This window comes from Triticum dicoccoides, chromosome 2A, assembly GCF_002162155.2.
Source record: "Triticum dicoccoides isolate Atlit2015 ecotype Zavitan chromosome 2A, WEW_v2.0, whole genome shotgun sequence".
In the NCBI taxonomy this organism is placed as follows: Eukaryota; Viridiplantae; Streptophyta; class Magnoliopsida; order Poales; family Poaceae; genus Triticum; species Triticum dicoccoides.
Window position 1 is genome coordinate 786587787 of NC_041382.1, and position 7012 is coordinate 786594798.

Genomic DNA, 7012 nt, shown 5'->3' on the forward strand with positions numbered 1-7012 from the left:
ATGGAGACACATACACCCATTTTGAATGCAAAACTTGGCAAGCACTATGCAAGGCTTATGCATTTGAGCCTGATATGGTTATCACCTTTGATATTCGTCCGGAAGATGATATTGAAGGTAATATAGACATCTGGGTCGATGTGCAAACGCCTCCAGTTCTACAATTTGGTGAGTTTTTCTCAACCATGCATGCATATGTTTATGTCTTTCATACAGTTTATTCAAAAATAGTTGACAACTAATTTGTATTGTCAGCTTATTTCGGTTCAAGCAAACATGTCCGGCGCTTGGTAGACAGGACCTACTACTGCCCCGGGGCTCAACTAAACTGCGAGGAGATAAGTCATTATCTTTCATGGCTTGAGGATCTTAATACTGTCAAGACAAATTTTTTTCCTAAACTTAGAAATGTTAGTACTCAAAACGTGCGACCAATGGTGATCGTATTGAACTACGGTCACATCTATAATCAAAAGATGGTAAGATTTTAAATATTTCTCCTTAATTAGTGCATCTTTTGCATACATTATTTTTGAAGCTAAACTTTCATTGCTTAGTATATTAATTACTATACGATGTTGTTCAACAGGGACTTCCGATGACAGTTGTGCCTCAGTGGATCGAGACAAAAGGTCGCATGTCAATGGTTAGCTTACGACCAAGATTTCCTACATTGCACATGAGTGCATTTAGGATTTCTGTAAGCGAAGAATGCTTAATAGTGAAAGATTGGAGCAAAATTGTTAACGATCGCAGAGAAGTACTAGGGGGCAGTAAGGTGAAGCGCAACCCAAGATTAGGAGACAGATTCATCTGCATACTCCAGTATGATGAATCAGGAGAGCTATACATGTTCTATGCTATTTTACCTGAGAGGGAGCAGCAGGATCAGTAGCTACTAGTTCATGCTCTTAATTAGTACTTGTCTCATGTCCGTGTCCTGAACTTCGATCTTGGTGACGATTATGTTGAACTTGATGATATCTTTGCTTCTGTTACAAAGTGAATGTTTCCTCTTTAAGCTAGCCAGCGTTGATGATGATTAGATAGCTAGCGCGGTAATGACTATGATGATTAAATAGTGGTAATTAGACGACTACGATGATTTTTAGCTAGCTAGAGTTTATTTATTTATTAATATGCGATGATGATGATGAGGACGACTACAACTCATTATAACGTAAAACAATCCTAAATTAAATTGATAACACAAATTTAATTGAAAAATACAAAATAAAACAAAAACCCACAACCATTTAGTACCGGCTGGTGTTACCAACCGGTACTAAAGGGCTCCCGGCCCCCGGAGCTGGCTCGTGCCACGTGGTTCCCCTTTAGCACCGGTTCGTGCTGAACCGGTACTAAAGGGGGGGGGGGGCTTTAGTGCCGAAACGTTAGTGCCGGTTCCATAACTGGCACTAAAGGCCCTTACAAACCGGTGCTAATGACCCGTTTTCTACTAGTGAATATCGCCCTGAGATGTGAGCATGAAATCCCGATGCTATGTTTTTGTGTAACAACATTATTAAGATGAGATCCGTTTTGTGTGTTGTTGCATTTGTGTTGGTGAAGATAGAGTGAACTGTAGAGTAATACTATATTTTATGATAAAGATGCTTACTTGTAACATGGCACTACCTATAAGCTTTGGCGTATGCAAGCAGTGCATGTCCCAGTGCATCAATTTTGTGAGATACTTTCAACTGGACCAATAGCAGGATTTCCATAAGGGATATGATGGAAAAGATGTCATGGGTCAAAAAGTAGATCAAGTTTGTGTGTTCAAGGTTGCCAATGACAGCAGCAAGCCATGGTTATGCCAAATGAAAGTGCAACTCAATTAGCAATGATTTCATATCTAATATTTCTTTATTCCATTATCCGTGAAGTAACTAAACCTGTAAAATCAATATTTGCTGCTAAAGTTTCTTGTATTGTATTTTAACACGTTTGAGCATTGAAAATGGAAAACAAGTGTTTGGGTCTGTGGTGGAAATCCCTCTTACGTGATATCTAAAAAAGGTTTAATCAAAAATTGCATTTTTGAATAATAGAACTACCAAAATGTGGACTTGCTAATTTGTTTTTGAGGAACCTAGCACACAACAACGTTCACTTGGCCCATGTCAAACAATCACCCCAGCCCACTAACCCGTCATCCACGTGATTTCTTATGGGCCAGTGCGTGGGGCCATGCACTGTGCAAATAACTAAATACCGATCAATACGAGACCTATAACATTGAATACCAGAGGGAAAAACGGACAGGGGCAAAATCACAAGGGTATGGGTGGCTAAGTTACAAGGCTCGCTGTCGCCCGAGCTTCGAAAGGAATTTTTGGGATGCTTCCCTTATGGTTTGCTCCGCCGTTCATGTGTGCTTTGCGGATCGGCATGAACACAAATGGCACGAATCAAGACGGACAGGTGGTTGGTGGGGGACTACTCCTTGGCGGTTCATGGGAAAGTACCGTGTGAAGGAGAGAGGGCGCTATGACGAAGGTGAGGTGGGCATCATCCGACTTTAAAGGAGGGGGCTCCAGCGAGAAATATCCCGACGAAAAACCGAGCGGGAAGGGGAGGATCTGGCAGGAGATAGCATGACTGATAATCCGGACAACCACACCCCCCCTTTTCCCATATGAGCTTGATTTTGGGGAGCCGGGACTGTCTAGATGGTTGGATTTTGGGAAGCCCGCTGGGCGTCCATAATGTCCGAACACACCTAGACGTATAACGAAGACACAAGCTTCAACCTTGAAGACGACATTAATCATTTAATCTGCATTGAGTGAGTTGAGCGAAGACACAACAATGGGAAGTTTCTTTTTGCGAGGAACAACAATGGAAACTTTATCTATTAATTTATCTACGCACAGAGTACTGCTCGATATTAACAATTGGAACTTTTTATTCGACTGTTTATTTCCACAGAGTACACCTCGAGATTACCTTTTTGAGAATCTACGGCATAAGATTATTTATTTGTGACCACACTTACACATGCATAGATCAAGAACCCAAACTCTTAGTACGTACATAACAGGTTAATGTTACCAGTCGTTTTTACTGTGACGCGAGCCCTGCCAAGAACCCGGCCTTGAATGACCCCTGGTTGTAGCAGTCGAGGTTGCTACGGTAGCCGACGCCAAGGGTGTCACGGTAGCTCTTGTAGAATCCGATCGGGTCAAGCACCTCGGGGTTTTGCCCCTTTCCGCACTCGATCCCACCGTTGATGATGTTGGTGATGACACCGTAGCCAGGCGACCCGTGATCACAGCGTGCGACGCCGGCTTGTTCGCTTGTGTCGTAATCCAGAACCACAACGCGGTCTTAAACGACACCGTCGGCTTTGTCGCCAGCAGGTCCGGGTTGTTCAGCAGGTCCACCCCGATAGCGCACCATGCCTGGCCGTAGTTTTAGTTCCAGGTGAGCTGGATCGGGCCGCGGCTGTAGTAGTTCTTGCCTGACGCGCACGGCCATACCGGCTTTGACTCGCAGTAGCTTCCCTGGGAGCCCTGCTCCTGCTTGAAGCAGTAGCCCCAGGTGTACGGTCCGTCGGGCGCCGCGGGCCACCCACCGGTTGTCTCGTGGGAGGTCTGCCCGAGGAAGGCCGCCACCTCCCGCTTCCGCATCTCCGTGCTCCCCGTGGTGCCGAATGACGGGAACGCGGCGGCGGCGGCGAGGAAGGTGCCGTATGTGTAGAACCTGTGGGCCTCTTGGCAGTTGTTGCGGTGGAGGGGCCGCTCGAAGAGATCCCTGGATAGGATGGACGACACGCCGTGATCGCCTGGGGGAGTGGGACCGCCGCAGCTGTTGCACTGGCTCTGGCAGACCGCACCGCAGTAGGCGTCGCCGCTGCCGCAGTACCCAAATTTGCTGCAGCGGAGACAGTTTGCGCACGTCGCGTCACCAGCCGCACTGCTGGGCGTTCATGCCAGGATGGTCACCACCCTCGGGGCTCTCAGTACCGTGGGCATGTATGGCTTCATGATCGATCTTGGTGGTGCCAAGTGCCGCCATTATACACCTTTTGTGGAGAAAAGTCGTGGTGTGCCTTAAAACCTGATGAATGTTGTGTGTGGAAAATCGGTGGAGAATGGTCCCGGCGGAAGGTGCGTGCAACGCCATTGTAGTCACTCGTTTGAATTCTGTTGCGTGGGACGTCACAGATTTCGCTGATCTTCTTCATTACTACCATGTTACCACGTCTTCTCTCTTAAACAGGCGAAATGGACGGATCAAACCACGTTCGACAGGTAAATTTGTGAATACACCATCAAGACGTTGTGGGATATGCTTGCAAAGAAACGGATAATATGAGATTAACTTGTTGCAACAAAAATATACTCTCTTATTATGGGACGGAGGGGATAGTATAATATGTTAGAGTAAACCACGTTAGGTGTGCTCGTGGGTGCATGCGTGCCTAGTGCAAGTCCATGACCAGGTCGTGTGAGCTAGCTAGACGCCGGTGCATGCATACGTGAGTTGCGGTGCAGTTGATGGTCGTTTGTGTTCCGTGTGCGTGCGTGCAGGACAGTGGCCGCATGGAGTTTGTTAGTGGGTGAGTTAGTTGGTTAGTGGATCAAGTCGTGTGGTGCATGGCATGAGAACCGGGCAGGTTGTTGCCTTGGCTACATGTGAGTCTTTCTGTACGGGTATTTAAGGTGACCAGATGAATGAGAAAGAGTGGCTAAGAGGGCTGGGAAAAAAATGTAGTGCTTGTGTGACCAAGGAGGAGAGCTCTTGGCAAAGCTGGTGCTGTTGTCTTCCTTGGCGTGTGCGTGTGTATGTGTTGAGTTTTCTCATCATGTGTGTGTTCTTGAGAGAAACTACAAGTGAGAGTTGTGTGACGAAGAAGAAGAAGCGGCGTTGCGAGGAGGCGGCGCTAACATAATATTGTGCAACTCTGTGTTGTGTAGAAGCGGGACTGTTCGTGCATAAGTTAAACCCTAGCAACTCTCACAAATAAAACAGCACTGCAAAATCTTGTTGTTTTAGACTAAAAATATCTGAGATGTCTTGCTAGATATCTAATGCGATGGGAGGGATCGATGAATGATTCTCGTGGTAGGCAACGCAGCGGGGTAGGGTAGGGTAGGAGGATTAACCAAGTCCTTCATGGGCCACTAATAATCAACCACTAACTACAAGAGCAGAGGCTGTATGTGGGTGTATGTTGTGGGGCTACTCTACATTGCCACGTATGTCAACCATTGTAAAAAAATAGCATGCTATAGGGTCGCAAATAGCACACTATAGCATGTAGAGAATTACCTCCCTATATAAATGAGTGTACAATGTCTCGCTAATAGCGTATTTTAAAGGGCGATGCTATTATGTATAGCACGCTATTTTTTTCCTTGATGTCAACATGATACCTTATTTGTTGACCAAGTCTCTTACAGCTGTCTAGTTGCATTTTGTTAGTCTGAAAAAAAATACTAAGAATGAAATTAAAAAAATCATTATGGGCTCATATGCAAATGGTGCACCTACCTGATGGACTCTCTTTTCTTTTCTACCAAACATTTTTTGGATGTGATAAAAGGGTACTTTACTTGGATGGTTAGGGATTTTGAGATGGGGGGACCTGACATTCACAGAATTAGTTTTGATATCCTTACTTTAATCTCTAAAGAACCTGGTGCTGATGAGACGAGGAAATTTAGACCAATCAGTCATAGTAACCGTGCTATCAAGATTTTACTAAAGCTATGACCACCAGGGAATCTCTTTTATGTCACAGACTAATTTCTCATAATCAAACTACCTTCATTAAAGGAAGATTTATTTTGGAATGTGTTGTTATGGCTCATGAAGTGATTCATGAGGTCGATAGAATAGGGACTAGTGGGCTTATTCTTAATATTTCTAATGAAAAATCCTATGACAAAGTGAGCTGAAATTTCCTTGTAGAAATGCTTACCTATAGAGGATTTGAAAAAAAAATGAATTGGTTGGATTTGTAGCCCTCTTTCTAAAAGTTCTTTCTCTGTTAGACTTAATGATACTAATGGATCGCACTTTGTTGGTGGCAAATGCCTCAAACATGGGGACCCTCTTTGCACTTGTTCATTAACCTTGTGGCTGATGTTTTTTTTACTAAAATGTTATTAAAAGTTATATGAAGAAACTCGATTTCTGGTCTCCTCCCACATGTGATTCCTGCGTGCAGATGACACCATACAATTCCTAGGAAAATATGTGGATCTAGCTAGGAACCTGAAAATGCTTTTGTCATGTTTTGAAAAGCTATCTGGTCTTAAAATAATTTTGCTTCAAACAGACATGCATACCATCCATGTGGATGAGGAACTTCTGACTATATTGCACAACTTTTCTATTGTAAGATGGGCTCTTTCTCTTTTAAGTATTTAGGGGTTCCCCTACATTATAAAACAATGAGGAGAGATGATTTGCAACCCATCAGTGACAGAATTATTTAGAACATTTCTGGTTGGCTTGGAAGGAATTTATCATAAAGGGGCAAATTGATTCTAGTTACCAGTTTCATTGCTAACACTAATTCCTACATATTTGATGTCCATGATGAGGTTTCCTAAGTGTGCCATTGACGACATCATCTCCCACATGTTCCATTTCCTTTCGGATGATGTGGGTAATGAACATGAATATTATTTGGCTAAGTGGGGGCTTATTTCTATGAGATTAGAGTTTCGTGGGATGGGGGTTCCCAAGCTTTGAGATTTTAATATGGTAATGTTGGTAGCTTGGAGCAAAAGATTTTATGATGGTAGAAATAGTGACTGGAAAAATATCACGTGCTATAAATATGGCACTAACAAACCTAACATCCTTTGCGGTAAACCAGGTGTGGGTTCTCCCTTTTGGAAGAATATTTGTTGGGCTTTTGATGCCGCATTTTTTTTATAAATGGAATTAGGAAATGGGGTGAATATTGCTTTTCGGCATGATCATTGGGCTGGGGATGTATCTCTTAAGGCAATGTTCTGGGAGCCATTTGGCATCTGCCAGCAAAAGGATG

The 7012-nt window shown here is 43.9% G+C and overlaps 1 pseudogene; it reads right to left on the reverse strand.

Moving 5' to 3' along the window:
• Nucleotides 1-3066: 3066 nt before the first annotated feature.
• Nucleotides 3067-4131, reverse strand: LOC119358498 (annotated as a pseudogene).
• Nucleotides 4132-7012: the final 2881 nt, after the last annotated feature.